The following is a 26736-nucleotide window of genomic DNA, read 5'->3' as shown; positions in this document are numbered from 1 at the left end:
TCTTCTAAGCATGCAATTAAAATAACTGGATATATCGTGTCTCCTTGCCTGACCGTTTTTTCGATAAGTATTTTTCCACTTTTCTTGCGGCTAATTAAAACATGTGAGGCAACAACTATCACTGAGGCAGAGTCGAAGCCTGAGAAGTTGTCGATACGTGCGCTGCGGCTGAAGGCAAATGTGAAAGTTACACATAAATGAAGTAATTATTGAGTTGTCAGCCGTATGCTTCAAGTACCACGACCTTGATGTGAAGTTCGTTTAGTCCTTCAGAACAATTCATACGATATGCACTCGCACCGCTAATTACATACAAATGTCATCGCTTTGTCCAAACGCACTGAATTAAGTGATCGAACTGTGCGCCGCCGGGAGAGCGCACAAGCAGCATAATTCGAGTGACGTAAATGCTGATCTTGCTGGTATGGCACGTTTTAGTGAGCGCGCTTAGCGTCGGGCACGCTTCACATTGTTCACTTCGCGATACCAGTCCAGTGTAGCCGGATTTTTCGCGTCGTCATGTTGACCTGACTACTGCGCATCAGGCGCAAAGCATCGTAAGACTGTTGCCGGCTGGACGAAAATTCTTGCGCTAAAGATTCACAAACGCCTATGAAGGGTTTCTTAAGGAAGAGTAAGTGAGAGGAGGAAGCTATAGAAAGAACATCGCACGAAGCGACTCAAAGACGTGAGTTACGTCATTTCGCCCAGGACTGGTGTTAGGCTGGTGGTTTAGAATAAGCATCTTCAGCCAATCATAAGACGACGATGGCTGTCGTCAGCTGTCGCTTTTATTTGTCGCCTGGTCTTCTTATGGCCTGTTGCCTGTCACTGGCTTTGTGCTTGCAAAACAAGAGCAAAGTGGTGTTTTTACGAGCGTTATGCTGCGTGCTTTTTTACAAAAATCAAAGTGCCTCCAGTGATACTCGTCCGTGTGGTTATATGTATAAATCTGTGCGTTCGTCCGTGCGTGTGTGGGCGTGCGTAAGTGCGTGTGTGTGTTTTGACTCATGCGAGAATTGTTGGCTTCGTTCATGAGGTGTATTTTATTTCACAGCATCCCTCTTGTTCAAGCAGTCCATATGATTTTTGTATCAGTGGTGGCACGTGATTTTATTCGCCATTTTTTATGTCATCGTCTTGACGTCCCGCTTCATATCATAAGCAGGATTGCCATCCGTCGTACGCATAAGTCGGTTCACACCGTAGGCCACACAATGAGCAAAACCGTGGGCGCAGACACTACGTCGCTTCAACTTTGTGCTGAAATAAATCTATGAGCTATATAATGGAAGGCTGAGGCTAACAGCACAGACGACGAGAGTGAATTCTGCAACAGCAACATGTTTTGATAATTAGAAACGTTTAGGCGTTTTTTCGTTGTTTCATCTCGCATAGAGAATCATAACCTCAAAGCGTTGGAAGATCATCGCCAGCCATATGAGCAAGGGAAAGCTCAAACTAATAAAAAGAAATACGATAGAATTGTACTCAAAACACATCAATTACAAATTTTATGGTTTTCAGGGACGCGCACTACACTTACATTGGCTAACACCCGATAGAGTGTCATGACGAGTATGAGAATTCAGGCTTCTGCGCGCATACAGAAACACAGCCTATCAGACATTAGGCAGAAGTTCGCCGCACAGCATTAATGTTACTGCATTCCACAGCAGCGCACGCTCAATACAATTATGCACCGAAACAGCTCAATACACTCAGATGACAAATCAGAGCACGCCACAAATATAAAAGCACGCGCAAGCCTCGGCTATCAGTTGCGGCCTCTGGCCAATCAGACGCAACAGCGCGTTACAGCGCTTACCTGCGTGAGCTCGAGCGGCGCAGATAGACAATGTTCGTAAGACTGCTACACCTCTATAGTAGAAATTTCTTCTTAAGTCGTCATCTGCGACGGCTGTTTAGCTTTTGTGAATCGACTTACGCTTACTATTGGCGGAAGTACTGAAGTTCGCACCTGTGCTACCCTTACATATACGCATTTTTTCCACTACAGCGCTCGTCTTTGCAGCGGCGGACATCGCAAGCTTGCTGATCTTACGAACAGTTTTAGCTTTGTGCATACGCTTATTTCGTAAGATTTTTCTTATGCCAAAATTTGTTCGTAAGTTGGCTTAGTGAATTCCGCCCCTGAATCTTTTGCCCTTCTCTTGCCGGTGGCAGCACTTCTGTAGTATATCATCTGATAACAACATTCAGAACACTCCATGCTCTTTCCAGTGTAGATAAAATCAAGGTAAAAGCTATACCTTGATTACACTTGTAATTTGTCAAAGCGCAGAGACATGTTCTAACAGTCCTTGGGACTTCTGTTTGAAACACCACTTACGAGGTCGCTGCCTGTTCGCACAGAAGCGCAGCTTCACGCCCATCTTTGATCCAGCTGCACGGCTACAACTGGACATCATCTACCTTATAGGTGATGATACTGCACACGCATGAATTCAAATTATTGGCAGGACTAATACTTCACCCTGAACTGATTAACCCGACAACGGCAACTGCAGCTTCCATAATGGACACTGTGTTTCATGCATGCACTTACCAAGATCGCCCAAGTTGACTCGAAATATCTCAGTAGGAGAATAGCATCAATTCACCGGCGGTATCGGTTAGTGGACCAACCTATGCATGAGTCAACTATCTCTTAAGTAATACTGAATTTAATTCGGTTTCTTTCTCTTTTAATGCAGGCAACAAGTTCAGCTGTGACTGCCGGCTGTCCTGGATACTGCACCTGGAAAACGCCACGCGCAACGCCAAATTCCGTCGCGAACTGCGCCACGTCAAGTGCGAGTTTGAAAGTCCCGCTGCCGCACCAGTAAACATGACTGCCAACAACAAGGTAGTCCGGCTAAGCCTGAAACAGCTAGGATGCGCTGAGGACTACGAGAGACCGGCAGTGGGCACAAGACATCAAACGACGACTCTGCCGCCTGCGCGTCGTCCGCATGATGACGACGATGACGAAGCTGGCGGCCTGGGTTTCTCCGACGAATCCGCGCTTGGTACTCGTACAAGCCAAGACGGACGTCGCGAAGAAGTCTCGCCAATGACGAACGATGTCGAGGTGATTCTGAACCAGCGTAAATCAATTGAGAAAGATTCATCCGCGTCTCCGACTAGGCTTAAGCCCAACGCCGTCGGTTCAACAAGCATGCGCTGCCTGGCGGAATCTACGCTCGTGTCATTTTTGCTGGTATTGTGCGTATGTGCCAGTAACTGCTGCAGGTGATTAGGCCCATTGTGCCTGACATGAAGTCACAGTTTTATTTTCCTTTGAGCCGTGTGCTTTGCAGCTCTGATGACCCATTTTTAGACAGTATCGAAGCTGTCCGAGAGGAAGAACTAGAAGGGAGGCAGATGGAGTCACGGAGTAACTGGCGTTCAAGTTTTAATATCACTGTTTCTGTGTTCCCGAAATTGTACATAACTGAGAGAAGAAAAACAAACGTTTCAAGTAAGTAATGTTTAGCATCGGATTCGTCAGCTTTCCTTTCACGTAACTGTTGAAGCATCCAGTACCAGCTTGGAACCCTTGGAAACGTGTATGCATACTCAAGATTTAGACATGTTATTTTCCCTCGATACTGATGATTCGTAACTTGTCTTTCCACTTGGGGTCAAGTGAGAAGTCAGATAGTTAATGTACTTGTCCGAGTATCTGCAGTGTATTTACTGGCGCATTGAAGGTCTCTGTTCAAGGACGCTGGCCCGTAACGGCTCATGCTGGTGGGAAGGCGCGTTATAAGATGCCTGCGCCCTGTCTTGGGCGAAGGGGTTCGATCACGTGCGTGGTGTTTTTTCATCAAAGCACCCTCCGCAGTGAATTCGGTGGCATGTGTATCGATGTCTGAGCGCTTCTGGAACGCCGCTGCCGTATGCGCACAAATAAACGATTTAGTTCAGTGCTGTGTGGCCCCATCAAAATTCCCGCTCCCACTTGTATCGTGTGCCGCTATATGGAAGATACTCGCATTGTGTTGTCCTGTGCTTTCTATTTTTTTTTATTTATTTATTTTATTTAGAAAATACTGCAGGCCTTATAGGGGCCCTTGCAGGAGGGGCAGAAGTACAGCAAAAACAACAACAACAACAACAAGGAAATGCAAGAGTACGTGAGTAGCAAAACAAAAATAACAACAATTAATTACAATGGAATTACAATTACAATTTTAGAAGCACTGCACCAAAACAAGATAAACAAGGAGCAACCATTTTTCAACTATCGCATATTCAGCTGTCAACACACTCAATGCTTTCAGGGTTAATAAGAAGCGATATGGGCAAGTTATTCCATTCGGCTATAGTGCGAGGAAACAAGGAATATTTAAAGGTGTTGGTCCTGGCAAAATACGGAGTTAATGACTTGGCATGCCGGTGCCTTGTAAATCGCCCTGCTAGCGGTTGTATGTATTGTTGCGGATTAAGAGATAGCTGATTATTCTGAAGCAGATAGAGGAACTTAATCCTTTGAATTTTTCGTCGCAATTTTAGTGTTTGTATATTATTCATTTTCATTAAGTTTGAGGGAGAGTCAGTTGGACGGTATTTAGAAAATATAAAGCGTACAGCTTTTCGCTGAATTTTTTCTAATGCATCGATGTTGCGTTTCGTGTACGGGTCCCAAACAATTGCCGCGTATTCTAGTGTAGGCCTTATAATACAGTTGTAAGCCAACAGCTTGGTTTCCGGAGGTGCCATTTTTAATTTATGCCTGAGCATACCAAGTTTTCTTAAAGCTGAAGCACATGTAGTAGAGATATGCTTGTTCCAGGAAAGATCATGCGTTATGATAACGCCCAGGTACCTATATTCCTCGACTTCGGATAAGGGTTGAGAGGCAAGATCATAAGTAAACGGTAAAGGGTGCTTTTTTTTGTAATTCTCATAGAAACTGTTTTATTAGTGTTGAGCTCCATGTTCCACTGCTGGCACCAGTTATGAATGCGCTGAAGGGTAGAATTTAAGAGGACTTGGTCTTCGTGGCATTTAATTTCATTAAATAAAACACAATCATCAGCAAACAATCTTAATTGAACGGGGTGAGTGATTACTACTACAATATCATTAATATATATTAAAAATAACAAGGGGCCAAGCACGCTGCCTTGAGGAACACCGGAAGTAACTGGTGCTTCATCTGAAGGGCAGTCGCTTATGCTGACGAATTGTGTGCGCTTAGTTAAGTATGCAGATATCCAGCTGATTAAGTATGGCGGTAGTTTTATGATTTCGAGCTTTTCAATTAGTTTATGGTGACAAACAAGATCAAATGCTTTTCTGTAATCCAGGAATATAACATCAATCTGACCAGGTTTATCAAGAATGCTAGCAAAGCTATGGACGACTGAAGCCAACTGGGTGACGGTGGAAAACCCCTTCCTAAAGCCATGCTGTACCGGTGTGAGGATGCTGTTGTCACTTAAGAATTCTTTTATCTGGTTAGCTATAATATGTTCCAATAGTTTGCAGCAAGATGAAGTAAGAGAGATTGGTCGATAGTTGGTTATTAATGTCGCTTGGCCATTCTTAAGCACCGGTACAACCCGAGCGGTTCGCCAATCTTTGGGAAGGGTGGCGGAAGATAAAGATACACTAAAAATGCGCACTAGAAAACGTGCAATCATCTCTGCATAGCGGCGCAAAAAGGCGTTTGGGATGTTATCCGGTCCTGGTGATGATTTAGTTTTCGAATGAAGCCTCGATGAAAAGAACTAAACTGACCCGTGATTCAACGGTAGCTGCAAAATGTAACTCCACGTACAGAACTTTAAGTCTATGTGCGCGGATTCATATGTGCCCACTCCATTTATTATACCTGTCGTTTTGATAAAGCGTGCGTCGCCAACTGCCAGTGCTCTAAGAAGAGGAGTCATTCGATTTGTAGTATTTAGTCTGGTTTCCAAAAAGGCACTTCTAGCGGTGACCCGCAAGAAGTGCCTGAAGGCTGAAAACTAAACCCGGAAATTTGATTTGTCTTTCTGTCATGAACTGCACACGTTATCCCTCTACTCTGACAATTTGCATGCGTTTATCGCGCAGCCAATGCGACTGGAAGATTTATGTTTGTACATAATAAACACTGCCACGCGGATTCGCGTGAACAGTAAGCAATGACCCTCGAAAGTTCTCTAAAGTGTCACAGGATTTTTTTTCGGCGAGGCAGGGAAGGGAAGGAGGATGAAGCCCAGTCTTAGCGATCGGTGCATCTGCGGATACTCATCCAGTGACGGGTCAAGTGAACGACACAAATAGCTTCTACAAAAGTTAGTTATTCAGGTAAGTGCCATTTCTATGCAATCCTTGTTACATTACTCCAGTTTTCTTATTTCATATTTTTGAAAAGTTCGGGTGGACACACGCTTCTTACGCTCCTTCGTTATACGCAGACAACAGACACAAGCTCCTAGTCTCCTGGAAGTTTTAGCTCTATTTATTTATTTACTTATTTATTACAACATGTGAGCACATCATTATAGTGAGGGCTGGGTGAAAACAAATACAGCCCATAATACTAATAAGCATAATAAGCGGCACATGACATTCATAAATGCAATAAAGCGGTTAAAAAAAACCACAACAAAAAATAACAAAAATAAAAAAAAAAAAAAATGTTTGTGCGAAGACGTGTAGTTCATGATCTCCCACATATTTATTTTATCGTCGGTCGAACACAGACGAAATACCGAACGCCGCTGGCCCGATCGTTCCTCGCTCGAACTCTGACGCGCGGAGCTGCGTGCCTTGGCGCCACTTCGTTGTCGTCGGTTAAACGCCGATGACTCGCCATCCAATACAGAAAGGAGGGATTGAAATGTTACGTAACGCTATTCATTGCATTTTAAAAGAGAGCTGTATCACGAATCGTAATTAATGACGTGAGTAGATTATTCTATTCATTGTATGTTTATGAAAAGAATGACTGAGCACGCGACGGTGTTATGTCGGGTTATGTTGACTATATGGTAGTGGTACGGGATAAAAAAAAAAAAATGGCACTGGGTGAATCCAGCGCTATTTGCGAAGGATATTTGACAGGTAGCGCTGGCGGACACATGCCATGCTCTAAACCTGAGTACAAGTGCCACTGTATCTGCATCGAGCCTTGTAATTCACTTCGCCTTGAACACACACAGGCTGCCGTAGAATGAAAGGATATATGTTCTCTTGCATTCTTTTTGCGAGTAGTCATGTCCTCGTGATGCGGCTGATCTAGCTTTTTCAATAAAGGAGCTTTGGTGCAAACAGCGGCAAACAAGGGGCATTGACATCTTTCTAACGCAGGTGGTGCCCGCGAGCGCAGTTCAGGCTCAGCTGCCTGCATCGTAGCTGAATTCCCTTATAACCGCTCTTTCAGCTACTTTCTCCTATTCACATGCGACGTGTCGCACCGCACACTCGGAGCACACCTTTATTGTACGAGGAACTTACAAAAGCAAGCGTTGTACAATGAAAATCGAGGTCGCCTGAAAGTTTTCAGAAACCAAAGTAAACGAGGTAAGAGCTTGGCTCGTGTGCACGAAATCCCATTGAGAGCACGGAACTACACAGATCTGACGACAACGTACGAGTAGTTACTGTTGTTTCGGTTCAGTAGTTACAGTTACAGTAGTTACTGTTTCGATTTTCGTGAAACACGCGTGTGAGAAAAACGACAAATTGAAACGTGCAAGTGTGGCGCGAAACCTCTTCGACGGTGTAGGACTTGTAAAGTGACGCACAGAAAAAAAAAGATTAGCATACGCTTTGGCCAAACAGCTGCGAATAAAAGGTTGCATAAAACTACGCATTTTGATTAAATAAATCTAGCCTGCCTAGAGACAGGGGGAGTCTGAGAGTTTCGAAGACCGTCCATGTAGTTTGAATTCCATACCTTGCATTACTATCTCATACATAAAGGAAGTTCTCCAGTTCTCCGTAGTGGGCGAACGCAATTATTAGAGAACAAAGCAGGCAAGTCAAAATAAAATGGTGCTCTTCACTCTATGGGGGAATGCTGCTGTCGCAGTAAATGAGTTCAGAGCCAAAGGAGTCGCTGAAGTCTGCTGTGTTTCTTTTTTCGCTATGTTAAGATAAGTCATTTTCCAATTTGCATAAATCCTCTTTGTCACACATATGATGGGTCGATTTGCTTAGAATCTTGAAGACAATTGTAAACGATCAGAAAACCATCGGTATCGAAACCGAAGCTGAAGTGGGCAGTTTGAAGAGCTGCTTTATGTGTTGACGTCAGATCCTACCCTTCAGAACGCCAATGACATCGGCTAAGCGTCCACCTTCAAGTGCCTACCATAGTTAAACTTTGCGAGGCCGGAAGCGTTCATCAAGGTCAAATATAAGATATTTAGGAAAATAAAAGAAACCTTTGAATATCATACACTATTCCATCTATGTGTGCCTTAGTACTCTACGTCTACAAGCCGAAGAATAATAATTGCTACGACGAGTGACCGTTGTCTGCTAGTAGTAGGCGCTGACATCAGCCAGCCTACGTTTATACCACATCACATTAACAAACGCGGCGAGCGAACACCAACATCTTCGGGTCGTTTGAGAAAAAATGGAAAAAGAACAAAGGTCAGCAATGCACTAGTTACCCGCAATTGCGAGCGACGACAATGTTACGAGATTCCGAGAGAAAGTATTCACCCTCTCTGCGAGGAAGTATAGCGAAACATGTATATTTTTACAAGCAGCGTAAAAATAGCAGAGCGCGAGTACTTAAACTGCAAAGAGATGAGGAAGTTCGGAGTTAACTCTGCGCGTCTTATCTCACCGCGACAGCTCGTGTAGCTGAAGAACGCCCACCGCAAGGCATTTTGTTGTCAGCGCTTGAGTTGGTGCCGGGTCCACGTATACTCCACACTGACGCGCTTCCTCATTTCTTAGAAGATATCTGCTCGCTCCTGGCCGAGCAGTTGTAGTTGTTTGCAGCCTTCAATTAACCTAGTCTACGCGCCGGGTGAGCGCATAGTCACTCGCTGCTCGAGCTCTCAAGTGTGCTGTTGCGATAAGACGGAATGCGACCACTAATAGCCCCATCAGGCGCGACAAGTCGCATGTTAAAGCTTACTACGTAAGTGGCTATTGAAAACTTATTGCTACTTAAATTTTTAGTATGTCCTGACCGTTGACTAAGGGAGCTAAAGTTAAGTGTAGACATGGTCTCATTACACGGACGTGGCCCACCACGATCGTAAGGTCATACGCTCAAGAGGAAGCTTACTTCATGAATTACTCAACCGCTGCGACATGTGTAGGCAGCGCTGCAAATCGGGTACGGTTGACGTCAGGGACGCTTTGTGCAGGGCGATGCCGCATTTCGCACGGTCTATAGCGGTCTATATTGGAGTGTGGGTGTTGAATGTGCAACTGTCGGCGACGTATAAACATTCGGATGCATGTGAACTCAGTCGGGACATGACTGTGCACCAATTGCATGGCGCGGTCGATGGTTCTTGTTGCGTTGTAGTGTAAGATTCAATTGCACTGACATAAATACCAAATTGGCGTGGTCAGGGTAACGAAGTCCATGAAGTAGCGGAGCACTGACATGATGACGCTCTTTCATTCACAAACCTATGATTTTACAGTAAAGCTCTTGTTTGGGCTAGTTGGTGCATTCTAGGACACATAACGAGGTAGCACGAGAAAACACGGACGAAAAAAAAAAAAAAAAAAAGGTATGCACACAGTATGTATACTATACCTCATGACAAACTCTACTGTGCTGTGAAGGAGTGCATTGAACACAACGGCGAAGTTGCGTTTCGGAATGACGCTGGTGGGAGTACCAAACACTTAGCGACTTCTACTTGAACTCCACTGCTATAAACTATGACGGGCAATACTATGCTCAAAGAAAAGAATATGGATAGGGTCGTTGGTCGCCCCAGTGCTCAGTAACATTTACGTTGCTTGCGTTGACCGGCGGCTTGATGCATCTGTTTCCCAACTAGGTGTGCGGCGTGTGCTTAGGTACGTAGATGATTGCTTAGTGTTCGTTCATGCCTCTAGCATTCACAATTTTGACTATAATGTTTCAGTTATAATCGACAAATTTTCCCTAGCTTCTGCTGGTCTCAACTTCCTTGATGAGAAGCCAGTTAACAGCAGCCTTTAATTCCTTGATTTGCGACTGTATTTTACGCCCGGACATGCGTGCTGGATGTACAGTCCAAGAAAAGCTGTGTTAGCATATAGGAGCGCCCATTGGAACATTAAAGAAAGGGCCATGGTCATGCTTTGTTCTCGTTCCGCACTTGAAAAATCGTGTCTGCATAAGGTAGATGAAAGCCTTATACACCATGTTGAGCGCCTGAGTAATGCTAGGTACCCTTCACATCTAGTTTTAAGTTCTTCTGAGCGTGTTTTGCAAAGTTTGAAGGGGATTGAAAAGAAAAAGCAGCTTGGAGCTGAGGAAAAGCCACTTCATGCAATGCCCTACATTCACCGTATTTCACACAATGTTATGAAAGTTGCCAATCGGCTTGGGGTAAGAATGGTTTTTACCGCCCCATGCAAGTTGGCTAAAGTATGCGCAATGATGCCCAAAGAAAGGCGCATTAGGTGTAACAAACGGCACGCCAAACGCTTCACAGATTGTGTTTCAGGTGTCGTTTACAATATTCCTTTGTCCTGTGGAAGAGTATACATAGGGCAGACGGGACGCTGTTTTAATAAAAGGGCCCGAGAGCATCGCTTGGCTGTATGCAGCAAAACCGGTCGCCACCTCGATATTCATTACATGCAGGCGCTGTCGTGGTTGCAAGCCAATTTTCGAAGACACAGTCTTCTTGTCCTCATCGAAGGACAAACTGGAAAGAAAGGTCACTGAAGCTTACTTTATTGCTAAGAATACTGGCAAATGCGTAAGCATGAATTCTGTGAATTTACTTGCAAAGGAGCTGCAATTTTTAGATGCATGGATTGGTTTAGTTGACACACAGTGTTTCGTTGTATCATATATCTTCATGTTTGCTTTACGGCCTCACGCTTTCTCTTTCCTGTGTACATGTTTTCAAATCAAATAATCATAATAATAGATCTGTTTTACGTATCCGCGCATGTGAGTGACGCGATTCAATTGGTAGACAAGCTTACGGGTGGGGTCTCTGATAGGGCTATCATGGAAGCACTTTACTAATCTTTATCAAAGTTATATAACACTTGTTTACCTGATGTGTATTCATATAGGCTGCTCGCGTTCCTGCTCTGAAAATATGGTTGGGAGTTTGCGCCCGTCTTGTGTACATACCTTTCTTCGTCTGTGTTCTTTCGCGCTGCCCTGTTATGTGTTCCTCTATGATTTGAAACGGGCAATTTTGTTATTAGATGAAAATAGCAATGACTGTGGTTATCTCGATCTTTAGAAAACGCTGAATACACACGAATATGAAAACTGCGTTCTGTACGATACCTCCCAGGTTACGATTTGTAACAGAAAACGACTCTCCCGAGCAAATAAGAAAGCGCTGTCAACAACGTTCGCGATACCACTTCGCCGCTTAGCATCGACAAATCCTGGAGGGGTGCTTGCAAGGAAAGAACTGTGTGTATGCCGCCATGCGTACATCATCTTCTCTTACTCTTCAGATTTCCTTCGCATCTTTAGTGATCGATGCAGCCAAGAAAGTTATAATCAGCGCTTGTTCGAGCTTTTCTTCTTTTTTCTTTCTTGTTTGGGGATGTGACCGTATTCTGTAGTAAGCCATTTCACTTCCCAGTCTTATTTGCCGCACCGAGCGTCCGATTCAGGCGACTACCCATGCCCGGTGTCGCCCGAGCCGTTAACGAGCGCTGAAATGAATAGTAAAGTTCACACTGTTATGCGCCTCCTGGAGCTCAGTGCATCCGGTGCTTCCTGCGGCGCAAAAGAACGCTTCGCCCCCTAATCTTGGTCAGTCGCTTCTACAGTACGCAGCGGGATGTGTGTACTTTGTACAGAGTCTGCCCTCATAGAGCGTATACCATGCATGTGCGACGCTGGAAGACATTCTTTTACCGCGATAACGTTTAGGGCCCCGTGTCGCAGAAAATCCGCCGTCGGCAACCAGCGTGTGATCGCGGGTGGCAGAGAAAATCATCCAACCACATCGACCGCGCAGGCCCTCCACGTGGTGCAAGGTGTTGGGGAACAAAAATCAAATTTCTCACAGTGAAATCCGTCAGAAAAATGGTAAAGTATGACTTTACCACTCGGCGTCGGATTCGCCGTCGGATTGTTTACGAATCGGCGTCGGATTGCAATTTGAATGTACGAGAAAACCTAATTCTACTACGAGGAAACTCAGACACAAACCCCTTTTTCAGCATTTATATGAGGCCTGCGCTCGTCGGGTCAATGGCAAACAATAAAATAATTAAAAAAAAAGATGCTAGGGCCTTCACATTTTAATATAAGACCACTTATATTGCCCCTGGAAAAGCGTCTCTCCAGCAATGGATTTCAGTTTAAAAGTGAAGCCGACTTCAAGGGGATCGGTGTAAGCTGGCTTTCCTACGTTCAGTGTTGCAGTGAATTAAGCCTACTTGCCGTATGCGAACGATGCGATGCGAACGGGTCCCGATAACACTATCGCGTTCTACTCTTAAAGGCGAAGCTTAAGAGTCCTCCAATTTTTAAAGCGAATGCCTTTAATGGCTCACGCTCGCGGTCGCGTCCGTCCGTGCGCTGGATTCGTGCCAACTGTGGCCTCTCCTCCGCGCAGCGGCGCCACATCCTCCCCTCCTTAGCAACCGGCGCGCCGGTGAATGGCGCAGCTGTTTAGCGTAGCTTGCACTGGAGGCGCAATGCTAAAGACAGCGGAGCTGATGGGCACCTAGCCAGCCCTGGCTTTTGGGCTTGGCTAAGCGCTACCAAGTCATCCCCAGCATTTTCCGGAATATATATATATATATATATATATATATATATATATATATATATATATATATATATATATATATATATACTTAGTGACACGTCACCACGCTTTCATATATAAAAGGGATACCCGTCTAGCAACTCATTCAGTTCATTCTAAGACTTCCATGGGTAGACCACGGAAATTAATTAAAGACACAAGAAGAACAGCGTGAATACAATGCTCGACCATGTGTGGTGTTTGATACAGCTTCGCTGGACATTCACGTTCGCAGGGCGGGCGGATGAATTCGCTTTCATCCTCTGCTATGTATTTGCAATGTTCTTTCATGCATTTGTTAGTGGCACGAGCACCGAGTGACACTCTTTGTTTCTTGCGCAGCAACTTCCAGTTAGGGACTGACTTCCGGTTTGTCACAGAGGTAGGATGAATATAAAAATAAATCATAGAAAAATAAAAGCAGGTAGATATTGATGGTTCTACTTATGGTTGATGATAGATATTCATTAGAGCACATGTATAAAGAGCTGATTAAGTGTCAGTAATAATTAGAAACAATTAACGAAAGTCTAATTGCCGTTAACTAAAGCACACAATCGTACACTTTATTTCGACGTTAGGATGGATAGTTGGGCATGTTGGTTAAGCATGATCTGACGTGAAGGCGCGAAAACGACGACGGACGAAGAGAGAACACACGCACACATGTTTAATAAGAAAAAACGCCACTATTTTAAACAGGGAGCGCAATCACAGTTTCTCAGTGCGCATTCGCGTTCAGGTAAAGTAGTTCTTTGCGTGATAGTGATATTGAGGCAACACTTACGCACTTATCACCTGCCTCAATGATCCTTTTGGCCTGAATTATTAAACTAACCCACTTGTCACGGCTTCTGGCAACCACAGGGCAGGCGTAGAAGTCTGGCTTACATTTGCAGTCTCTACAATGAATTGCCAGGTGGCCCTCCCTCCCATTATTGACTTTGTTATTATGTTGCCGCAGCCTGTCATTCAGGCACTGCTCGGTTTGGCCCACGTACTTTCTACAACAATCTAAAGGAATCTCATACACGACTCCTGCCTGACAACCTACGTATTTGTTATGTTTTGTGACACAGGCTGATGCCTTGCGGAAAAAAAGAGTTGGTCATTCTGCAGAGCTTGGAAAGCTTGCACGGGGCAGAAAACACGACATTTATGTTAGCTCGCTCGGCAATCTTTTTCAAATTATGCGACATGCGGTGTATGTGAGGTATGACGGCTACCTTTTCTTTTTCCGAGGTGGCTCCTGGTCCAGTTGGCGCATTCGCGACTTCTTCAGGATTGTTTCCGCTACGGAAACTAGAACAGGCTGCGGGTAGCCTGCCTCTTCCAGTCGGTCGATCTGGTTAGAAAACTCGCCGCAGCTCGATGTGGACAGGACTTCTTAACAACATTCAGCAGGCTCATTTTAGCAATGCTGCGTTTAACTAGCTTAGAGTGAGAGGAACTAAAAGGAAGCAGGGGTTTACTAGCCCGAGGTTCATGATACCAACAGACTTGCTACTTGCTAAACACAATCTAAGATCTAAAAACCTGATGGAGGAATCTACCGAACGTTCGTGGTTCACTTCTATGGGAGATAGAATCTGCCCGAAGGTTGTCAATGGTTGACTAACGACCAAGCCGGCGTCAATGAAATTCTTATCTACGAAAATTAGGAAGTCGTCAACAACTCTAAAAACTCTGACTACACCGCTACCCTCGAGACTGCTAGACATGGTTCTGCCAGCACGAGCTAATAATAAGTCGCTCAAGATCGGAGCTAAACACGAACCTAAGCAAACGCCGCTCTTTTGCAGGTAAAAACTACTGTCCCATTCAATATAGGTGGACGCCAGGTAAAGTTCGAGCATAGCCAAGAATTTGTCTTGGCGAAGAGAGAACACACGCTCTCTCTTCGTCCTCTCTTCGAAGAGAGAACACATGTTCTCTCTTCGTCCGTCGTCGTTTTCGTGCCTTCACTTCAGATCGTGCACTTTAGATGCCACCGCATCAGTAAAGGTATGGCTCCATGTGCGTGGCGGTTTCCCGCCAGTTCCGTTCGCTCGTTCCTCCGAGTTCGGCTTCCCGCCCGTTCCGTTCGCCATGGAAGTAGACGATGAAGACGCCGGGCCAAGTTTTGTGCACCGTCGAGTTTCCGACGACGAGAACGCCGGGCCAAGTGTAGTGTAGTGTAGTGTAGTGTAGTGTAGTGTAGTGTAGTGTAGTGTAGTGTAGCACCGTCGAGTTTCCGACGACGAGAACGCCCGGCCAAGCGTAGTGTAGTGTAGTGTAGTGTAGTGTAGTGTAGTGTAGTGTAGTGTAGTGTAGTGTAGTTGTAGTTTACATCGTTTACATCAAGAATTCACCAGCATTATCTGTGTCTGTGTCGTACTTCACTTTAATAACACAAAGTTCACACAAGGAAAACACGAAGTTAACCCAAACGATACACCAGGGTACACCAACGCCGAGGTGCGAGTGCCACTAGCAGACACCTAAGCCAAGGATTAGGGTCGTTTCTCATTTTGTCCTTCTAGAGAAGGCAGGCGTACGTTGTGCCCCTTCATCAAAGCTTTTGATGTAGTCAGCTACTCACGGCTTATAGTCAAGCTTACGCATTTTGGTGTTGACTCGTTGGTTGTCAATTGTCTTTTATGCAGTTATCTTTTTGATTGATCATATTATGTTAACATCAATGGCCAAACGTCTCTGTGCATGGCAACTAACGGCGTCCCTCAAGGATCATTATTAAGACAACTACTTTTTAAAATGTTTAAGTATGACGTTTTTCCGATATTCATAAATCTGTCCATCTCTGACGCTACAAAATAAATGCATACTTGGTCAAGTTAACACATGTAATAGTTAGAATAGTGTAATAGCAGACGATTGGTAGCGTTAGAAAAAGCAAAAAGAAAGTAGAAAAAGAAGAAAGTCGGTTACGTCCCTGTCGCCGCGTCAAGGTTGCAACAAAAATGAAAAATAAAAAATAACACATGTAATCGTTATAATGATGTAATAATAGATTATTGGTAGAGTTAGAAAAAAAACTGGTTACGTCACTATCGCCGCATGAAGCTCGTTACACAAAAGGAAAATAAGCAAGTTAACACATATGTAATCGTTATAATAGTGTAATAGTAGATGATTGGTAGCGATGGGTAGAAGTACTTGAGCTAGCTAAATAAGTAGCAGCCAAGCCAAACGCATTAGTAGACAATCCTCGGAATTTCTACACCATTTTTCTTTCTATTCACGTTAACTAGAACATTGCAATGTTCTAGTTGGATATCCCTGTTCGCTCTTTGATACATACCGTTCTATTCCTGTCTCTTAACATTAAGCCTAACGTTTTTCGTTCCATCGTTCTTTGCGCGGTGCTAAACTAGAGCACTGCACGGGCTCGGGCTCACCCGAAAGCCCGAGCCCGGCCCGGCCCGTGGGCCGGGTCGGGCCGGGTAGGGCAGTTTTTTCACGGGCTCGGGCCGGGCTCGGGCACGGCATGTGGTTTTTGACCCGGGCCCGGGCCGCGGGTTCGGGTATTCCGACGCGGGCCCGCGCCGGGCTCGGGCTTTCTAGTGGTGTGCATGTAACGTGCTGCAAGTTATCCTCGCGCGTCTCGAATCTGAAAAATATGTTGCCCCGGCGCAGCTGGAAGCTAGCAGTGCGACTCCTGTGTACTTGCCTTTTCTTCTTCCGTCGTATTTTGCGCTGTTTGAACAGAATGTAAAATTCCAGAAAGACCGAAGTCCCCTCAAACCAAAGCACGCCCTTGTATTGCTTACCTAAATTAATGTAATTAATGCTTTCAGTGCGGTGCAAGCGCGTTCGCCACTTCCAGATTCTTCAAAGGCGAATTGGTAAAACGATGACTGGTATGATAAGATAATTGGTCACGCGGCTGAAATATGGCACTGCGTCCATCCATGATTGCACGCATGTTCTCAACCGCCCGCCTTACAGCAGCACATTACGCTGCACCATGGAGGAACGAGAAGCTTTCTTTCTCCATTTACTCCATCCATGCGCTGCGCTCAAGAACGGTCGTAGCTGCGCTTCGGCTAAAGTGTACTAGAATACGGTTGAGGTGCATGGGACGAGTGGCTGGGGCGGCGCATGCTTTGCAGTGAGGCGCCCGACGTGGAAAAATACTGTGGCGGCGCTGCGATAGAAGTGTATTGGGCCGCATCAAGAACGCGCCGTTGGAAACTGCTGGCGAGAGAGTTTTAGATTAGGGGGACGCAAGCGTTGGGGCCGCCTAGCGCTAGGGGATACAGTACTGCGCATGCGCAGATGGGACTGCGCAGGCGCAGTACCGTGGCCCCAAGCGCTAGCGGGCCCCAACGCTTGCGTCCCCCTAATCTAAACCTCTCTACTGCTCGGCAGGGTCATTCCTACTACTTTGCGCGCTGGTATTTGCGTTCAGACCGCTCAAATGGTGTTCATAATTGCATATGACATGTATTTATGCATTAAGAATAAATTCCTTTCATTCTCTTCTTTATTTTTTTTTTTAATGCCGCTCGGTGGTCTTCTTCGGTCTCGGGCCGGGTTCGGGCCGGTAACGCAAATTATTTCCGGGCCTCGGCCGGGCCCGGGTCTCGCCATAAAACTTTCGGTTTGTTAACCTCTAAGTTTCTGCCTCACACGCCAGCACCGGTAGAATGCAATCATTGAATACTTTTTATTTCAACGAAAGTGGCAAGCTCCCTGTCAGCATTTGGAAATGCCTGCCGTAGGCACTCCAACCCACTTTTATTCTTCTGTAAGTTTCCTTCTTATAATAAGAATCCTGTGTGAGTGATTCAAATAGATAAACCTATTCCTGCGCAGACTCTAGAGGCTTACTGCACGGCGATCATGAATTCTTGTTCCCTTGTCCCGCTTTTGAACATTACCTTTGTCATCTGCACATTAATATTGAATGCTACTCTTACACTTTATGACCCCCCAACCTGTTGGCTCGTGGAGTTTAACAGCTTTCTCGTTGAGGGTCCTCAATCATCTTGTTGCAATTCATAACCAGTATTGCTGAACAGAACAAAGTCATCCGCAAATCAAAGGTTTTTGAGATATTCACCGTTGATCGTCACTCCTAAACTTTCCAATTATAGTAGCTTGAATACTTCTTCTAAGCGTGCAGAAAATATCATTGGAGAGATTGTGTCTCCTTACCTGACCATGATGCGTAATTTTCAACTTTTCTTCTGCGGAAACGAAGAAGCTGTGGAATTTTTGGATAGATATTCAGGCAAAGAATGTTTTGCCTAATAAGGGGGGCTAAGGTCAACAGTAAACGTTCTTGCGCCAGTGTCCCACACAGTAAATCAGCGCTTGGTCGTCAGGACGGCTCTTTGTCTCATTCGATTCACCCGCCACACACGCCACTTATCATCATCATTTCCTCGTGCTAAAGGAAACCGAGCGCCTGTGGGACGGTGGCGTCCTCTTGTGCTGGCAGTGAAAGGTGCGCGCAATGCACGTGCTCGGTCGTCTCGGAATACTCGCCGCACACAGGACAGCACATGTCGGCGATAAAAGAGTCAAACATAGACTCTGGTATTCAAGCGTTGTTGTTTTGCCACCCACGCAGAGAAAATAAACGAGGAATCTGTGGTTGCAGCCTCCGAAATTGCAACGGCGCTCTTTTCCGAATGTGCAATCTTGGCGTCCATGGCGAGGCATTCGTAGCGCGGTTTGACAGTCTCGGATGCCATGGTATACTTCAGCTATGACTTCTCAGATGGCACCGCAAGGTTGGCGCTCAAGCGGTCACATTCTGCCTATATCACTATTTCTCAAACTGCAGGTCATGACCCAGCTATGAATAAACGGATACGGGCCGACTGACTGGAACAAAACAATTAAAAAAAATGATATGCATATTAAGATGTTGGCCCATTGAGGTCCAATCAATCCTCTCGGAAGCGATGGTTCGACGCATACATCACTTCCCGTGCACGTGTTGATGGCGATTTACGCGAAGAATAAACGGATACGCGAAGATAGGTTAGACCCTATAGCCCATAAACTATAGCCCATAAAAATATTGGCTGAGCAAGGGACCATTCACTAATCTCGAAAGCGTTTGTTCGGTGCATGCATCACTTCCAGACAGTAGCGCACCCAGGATCCCTGCCAGGGGGGGGGGTGTGGCATTTGCCAATACCATCTAAACAGCACTAATTTCGATTTCTTCACGCGAAATTGTCCAAAAAGGCGCTTTTTGCTAGTGTGCAGACGATTGCGCGTCTTACATCTTAATTGCAGTACTCAAATGCGTAAGGAAAGAAAAGAGGTTAAACAAAAGGGGGGGTTAAGTCAGCCTCAGGCTGGGGTTCCAACCCCCGAATCCCCCCCCCCCCCCCCCGGTCGTTGCGCGACTGCTTCCAGAGCGAATGCTGCTAGTGATTTACGCGAGGAATAAACGGATACGCGGAGTTTGGTTAGCCCATAAGAATGAAAGAAAGGTAAGGCTAAAGCCCATCAAAATGTTGGCCTAGCCAGGTCCATTCACTCCTCTCGAAAGTAATTGTTCGGCGCATGCATCACTTCCCGAGCACATGCTGATGGTGATTTACGCGAGGAATAAACGGATACGCGGAGTTTGGTTCGCCCACAAAAATGAAAAAAAGGTAAGGATATAGCCCATCAAAATGTTGGCCAAGCCAGGTCCATTCACTCCTCTCGTAAGTAATTGTTTGGCACATGCATCACTTCCCGAGCACATGCTGATGGTGATTTACGCGAGGAATAAACGGATACGCAGAGTTTGGTTCGCCCACAAAAATGAAAAAAAAAGTAAGGCTATAGCTCATAAAAATGTTGGCCAAGCCAGGTCCATTCACTCCTCTCGTAAGTAATTGTTTGGCGCATGCATCACTTCCCGAGCACATGCTGATGGTGATTTACGCGAGGAATAAACGGATACGCAGAGTTTGGTTCGCCCACAAAAATGAAAAAAAAAGTAAGGCTATAGCTCATAAAAATGTTGGCCAAGCCAGGTCCATTCACTCCTCTCGTAAGTAATTGTTTGGCACATGCATCACTTCCCGAGCACATGCTGATGGTGATTTACGCGAGGAATAAACGGATACGCAGAGTTTGGTTCGCCCACAAAAATGAAAAAAAAAGTAAGGCTATAGCTCATAAAAATGTTGGCCAAGCCAGGTCCATTCACTCCTCTCGTAAGTAATTGTTTGGCACATGCATCACTTCCCGAGCACATGCTGATGGTGATTTACGCGAGGAATAAACGGATACGCAGAGTTTGGTTCGCCCACAAAAATGAAAAAAAAGTAAGGCTATAGCTCATAAAAATGTTGGCCAAGCCAGGTCCATTCACTCCTCTCGTAAGTAATTGTTTGGCACATGCATCACTTCCCGAGCACATGCTGATGGTGATTTACGCGAGGAATAAACGGATACGCAGAGTTTGGTTCGCCCACAAAAATGAAAAAAAAAGTAAGGCTATAGCTCATAAAAATGTTGGCCAAGCCAGGTCCATTCACTCCTCTCGTAAGTAATTGTTTGGCACATGCATCACTTCCCGAGCACATGCTGATGGTGATTTACGCGAGGAATAAACGGATACGCAGAGTTTGGTTCGCCCACAAAAATGAAAAAAAAAGTAAGGCTATAGCTCATAAAAATGTTGGCCAAGCCAGGTCCATTCACTCCTCTCGTAAGTAATTGTTTGGCACATGCATCACTTCCCGAGCACATGCTGATGGTGATTTACGCGAGGAATAAACGGATACGCAGAGTTTGGTTCGCCCACAAAAATGAAAAAAAAGCAAGGCTATAGCTCATAAAAATGTTGGCCAAGCCAGGTCCATTCACTCCTCTCGTAAGTAATTGTTTGGCACATGCATCACTTCCCGAGCACATGCTGATGGTGATTTACGCGAGGAATAAACGGATACGCAGAGTTTGGTTCGCCCACAAAAATGAAAAAAAAAGCAAGGCTATAGCTCATAAAAATGTTGGCCAAGCCAGGTCCATTCACTCCTCTCGTAAGTAATTGTTTGGCACATGCATCACTTCCCGAGCACATGCTGATGGTGATTTACGCGAGGAATAAACGGATACGCAGAGTTTGGTTCGCCCACAAAATGAAAAAAAAGTAAGGCTATAGCTCATAAAAATGTTGGCCAAGCCAGGTCCATTCACTCCTCTCGTAAGTAATTGTTTGGCACATGCATCACTTCCCGAGCACATGCTGATGGTGATTTACGCGAGGAATAAACGGATACGCAGAGTTTGGTTCGCCCACAAAAATGAAAAAAAAAGCAAGGCTATAGCTCATAAAAATGTTGGCCAAGCCAGGTCCATTCACTCCTCTCGTAAGTAATTGTTTGGCACATGCATCACTTCCCGAGCACATGCTGATGGTGATTTACGCGAGGAATAAACGGATACGCAGAGTTTGGTTCGCCCACAAAAATGAAAAAAAAAGTAAGGCTATAGCTCATAAAAATGTTGGCCAAGCCAGGTCCATTCACTCCTCTCGTAAGTAATTGTTTGGCACATGCATCACTTCCCGAGCACATGCTGATGGTGATTTACGCGAGGAATAAACGGATACGCAGAGTTTGGTTCGCCCACAAAAATGAAAAAAAAAGTAAGGCTATAGCTCATAAAAATGTTGGCCAAGCCAGGTCCATTCACTCCTCTCGTAAGTAATTGTTTGGCACATGCATCACTTCCCGAGCACATGCTGATGGTGATTTACGCGAGGAATAAACGGATACGCAGAGTTTGGTTCGCCCACAAAAATGAAAAAAAAAGTAAGGCTATAGCTCATAAAAATGTTGGCCAAGCCAGGTCCATTCACTCCTCTCGTAAGTAATTGTTTGGCACATGCATCACTTCCCGAGCACATGCTGATGGTGATTTACGCGAGGAATAAACGGATACGCAGAGTTTGGTTCGCCCACAAAAATGAAAAAAAAAGTAAGGCTATAGCTCATAAAAATGTTGGCCAAGCCAGGTCCATTCACTCCTCTCGTAAGTAATTGTTTGGCACATGCATCACTTCCCGAGCACATGCTGATGGTGATTTACGCGAGGAATAAACGGATACGCAGAGTTTGGTTCGCCCACAAAAATGAAAAAAAAAGTAAGGCTATAGCTCATAAAAATGTTGGCCAAGCCAGGTCCATTCACTCCTCTCGTAAGTAATTGTTTGGCACATGCATCACTTCCCGAGCACATGCTGATGGTGATTTACGCGAGGAATAAACGGATACGCAGAGTTTGGTTCGCCCACAAAAATGAAAAAAAAAGTAAGGCTATAGCTCATAAAAATGTTGGCCAAGCCAGGTCCATTCACTCCTCTCGTAAGTAATTGTTTGGCACATGCATCACTTCCCGAGCACATGCTGATGGTGATTTACGCGAGGAATAAACGGATACGCAGAGTTTGGTTCGCCCACAAAAATGAAAAAAAAAGCAAGGCTATAGCTCATAAAAATGTTGGCCAAGCCAGGTCCATTCACTCCTCTCGTAAGTAATTGTTTGGCACATGCATCACTTCCCGAGCACATGCTGATGGTGATTTACGCGAGGAATAAACGGATACGCAGAGTTTGGTTCGCCCACAAAAATGAAAAAAAAAAGTAAGGCTATAGCTCATAAAAATGTTGGCCAAGCCAGGTCCATTCACTCCTCTCGTAAGTAATTGTTTGGCACATGCATCACTTCCCGAGCACATGCTGATGGTGATTTACGCGAGGAATAAACGGATACGCAGAGTTTGGTTCGCCCACAAAAATGAAAAAAAAAGTAAGGCTATAGCTCATAAAAATGTTGGCCAAGCCAGGTCCATTCACTCCTCTCGTAAGTAATTGTTTGGCACATGCATCACTTCCCGAGCACATGCTGATGGTGATTTACGCGAGGAATAAACGGATACGCAGAGTTTGGTTCGCCCACAAAAATGAAAAAAAAAGTAAGGCTATAGCTCATAAAAATGTTGGCCAAGCCAGGTCCATTCACTCCTCTCGTAAGTAATTGTTTGGCACATGCATCACTTCCCGAGCACATGCTGATGGTGATTTACGCGAGGAATAAACGGATACGCAGAGTTTGGTTCGCCCACAAAAATGAAAAAAAAAGTAAGGCTATAGCTCATAAAAATGTTGGCCAAGCCAGGTCCATTCACTCCTCTCGTAAGTAATTGTTTGGCACATGCATCACTTCCCGAGCACATGCTGATGGTGATTTACGCGAGGAATAAACGGATACGCAGAGTTTGGTTCGCCCACAAAAATGAAAAAAAAAGTAAGGCTATAGCTCATAAAAATGTTGGCCAAGCCAGGTCCATTCACTCCTCTCGTAAGTAATTGTTTGGCACATGCATCACTTCCCGAGCACATGCTGATGGTGATTTACGCGAGGAATAAACGGATACGCAGAGTTTGGTTCGCCCACAAAAATGAAAAAAAAAGTAAGGCTATAGCTCATAAAAATGTTGGCCAAGCCAGGTCCATTCACTCCTCTCGTAAGTAATTGTTTGGCACATGCATCACTTCCCGAGCACATGCTGATGGTGATTTACGCGAGGAATAAACGGATACGCAGAGTTTGGTTCGCCCACAAAAATGAAAAAAAAAGTAAGGCTATAGCTCATAAAAATGTTGGCCAAGCCAGGTCCATTCACTCCTCTCGTAAGTAATTGTTTGGCACATGCATCACTTCCCGAGCACATGCTGATGGTGATTTACGCGAGGAATAAACGGATACGCAGAGTTTGGTTCGCCCACAAAAATGAAAAAAAAAGTAAGGCTATAGCTCATAAAAATGTTGGCCAAGCCAGGTCCATTCACTCCTCTCGTAAGTAATTGTTTGGCACATGCATCACTTCCCGAGCACATGCTGATGGTGATTTACGCGAGGAATAAACGGATACGCAGAGTTTGGTTCGCCCACAAAAATGAAAAAAAAGTAAGGCTATAGCTCATAAAAATGTTGGCCAAGCCAGGTCCATTCACTCCTCTCGTAAGTAATTGTTTGGCACATGCATCACTTCCCGAGCACATGCTGATGGTGATTTACGCGAGGAATAAACGGATACGCAGAGTTTGGTTCGCCCACAAAAATGAAAAAAAAAGTAAGGCTATAGCTCATAAAAATGTTGGCCAAGCCAGGTCCATTCACTCCTCTCGTAAGTAATTGTTTGGCACATGCATCACTTCCCGAGCACATGCTGATGGTGATTTACGCGAGGAATAAACGGATACGCAGAGTTTGGTTCGCCCACAAAAATGAAAAAAAAGTAAGGCTATAGCTCATAAAAATGTTGGCCAAGCCAGGTCCATTCACTCCTCTCGTAAGTAATTGTTTGGCACATGCATCACTTCCCGAGCACATGCTGATGGTGATTTACGCGAGGAATAAACGGATACGCAGAGTTTGGTTCGCCCACAAAAATGAAAAAAAAAGTAAGGCTATAGCTCATAAAAATGTTGGCCAAGCCAGGTCCATTCACTCCTCTCGTAAGTAATTGTTTGGCACATGCATCACTTCCCGAGCACATGCTGATGGTGATTTACGCGAGGAATAAACGGATACGCAGAGTTTGGTTCGCCCACAAAAATGAAAAAAAAAGTAAGGCTATAGCTCATAAAAATGTTGGCCAAGCCAGGTCCATTCACTCCTCTCGTAAGTAATTGTTTGGCACATGCATCACTTCCCGAGCACATGCTGATGGTGATTTACGCGAGGAATAAACGGATACGCAGAGTTTGGTTCGCCCACAAAAATGAAAAAAAAAGTAAGGCTATAGCTCATAAAAATGTTGGCCAAGCCAGGTCCATTCACTCCTCTCGTAAGTAATTGTTTGGCACATGCATCACTTCCCGAGCACATGCTGATGGTGATTTACGCGAGGAATAAACGGATACGCAGAGTTTGGTTCGCCCACAAAAATGAAAAAAAAAGTAAGGCTATAGCTCATAAAAATGTTGGCCAAGCCAGGTCCATTCACTCCTCTCGTAAGTAATTGTTTGGCACATGCATCACTTCCCGAGCACATGCTGATGGTGATTTACGCGAGGAATAAACGGATACGCAGAGTTTGGTTCGCCCACAAAAATGAAAAAAAAAGTAAGGCTATAGCTCATAAAAATGTTGGCCAAGCCAGGTCCATTCACTCCTCTCGTAAGTAATTGTTTGGCACATGCATCACTTCCCGAGCACATGCTGATGGTGATTTACGCGAGGAATAAACGGATACGCAGAGTTTGGTTCGCCCACAAAAATGAAAAAAAAAGTAAGGCTATAGCTCATAAAAATGTTGGCCAAGCCAGGTCCATTCACTCCTCTCGTAAGTAATTGTTTGGCACATGCATCACTTCCCGAGCACATGCTGATGGTGATTTACGCGAGGAATAAACGGATACGCAGAGTTTGGTTCGCCCACAAAAATGAAAAAAAAAGTAAGGCTATAGCTCATAAAAATGTTGGCCAAGCCAGGTCCATTCACTCCTCTCGTAAGTAATTGTTTGGCACATGCATCACTTCCCGAGCACATGCTGATGGTGATTTACGCGAGGAATAAACGGATACGCAGAGTTTGGTTCGCCCACAAAAATGAAAAAAAAAGTAAGGCTATAGCTCATAAAAATGTTGGCCAAGCCAGGTCCATTCACTCCTCTCGTAAGTAATTGTTTGGCACATGCATCACTTCCCGAGCACATGCTGATGGTGATTTACGCGAGGAATAAACGGATACGCAGAGTTTGGTTCGCCCACAAAAATGAAAAAAAAAGTAAGGCTATAGCTCATAAAAATGTTGGCCAAGCCAGGTCCATTCACTCCTCTCGTAAGTAATTGTTTGGCACATGCATCACTTCCCGAGCACATGCTGATGGTGATTTACGCGAGGAATAAACGGATACGCAGAGTTTGGTTCGCCCACAAAAATGAAAAAAAAAGTAAGGCTATAGCTCATAAAAATGTTGGCCAAGCCAGGTCCATTCACTCCTCTCGTAAGTAATTGTTTGGCACATGCATCACTTCCCGAGCACATGCTGATGGTGATTTACGCGAGGAATAAACGGATACGCAGAGTTTGGTTCGCCCACAAAAATGAAAAAAAAAGTAAGGCTATAGCTCATAAAAATGTTGGCCAAGCCAGGTCCATTCACTCCTCTCGTAAGTAATTGTTTGGCACATGCATCACTTCCCGAGCACATGCTGATGGTGATTTACGCGAGGAATAAACGGATACGCAGAGTTTGGTTCGCCCACAAAAATGAAAAAAAAAGTAAGGCTATAGCTCATAAAAATGTTGGCCAAGCCAGGTCCATTCACTCCTCTCGTAAGTAATTGTTTGGCACATGCATCACTTCCCGAGCACATGCTGATGGTGATTTACGCGAGGAATAAACGGATACGCAGAGTTTGGTTCGCCCACAAAAATGAAAAAAAAAGTAAGGCTATAGCTCATAAAAATGTTGGCCAAGCCAGGTCCATTCACTCCTCTCGTAAGTAATTGTTTGGCACATGCATCACTTCCCGAGCACATGCTGATGGTGATTTACGCGAGGAATAAACGGATACGCAGAGTTTGGTTCGCCCACAAAAATGAAAAAAAAAGTAAGGCTATAGCTCATAAAAATGTTGGCCAAGCCAGGTCCATTCACTCCTCTCGTAAGTAATTGTTTGGCACATGCATCACTTCCCGAGCACATGCTGATGGTGATTTACGCGAGGAATAAACGGATACGCAGAGTTTGGTTCGCCCACAAAAATGAAAAAAAAAAGCAAGGCTATAGCTCATAAAAATGTTGGCAAAGCCAGGTCCATTCACTCC

The 26736-nt window shown here is 44.9% G+C and overlaps 1 pseudogene; it reads left to right on the top strand.

Moving 5' to 3' along the window:
• LOC119456787 (connectin-like) overlaps positions 1–26736 on the top strand; it is a 91043-nt pseudogene that overhangs the window by 61443 nt on the left and 2864 nt on the right.

The sequence above is a fragment of the Dermacentor silvarum genome, chromosome 6, assembly GCF_013339745.2.
Source record: "Dermacentor silvarum isolate Dsil-2018 chromosome 6, BIME_Dsil_1.4, whole genome shotgun sequence".
In the NCBI taxonomy this organism is placed as follows: domain Eukaryota; kingdom Metazoa; phylum Arthropoda; class Arachnida; order Ixodida; family Ixodidae; genus Dermacentor; species Dermacentor silvarum.
This window is presented reverse-complemented; position numbering and strand designations above follow the sequence as displayed.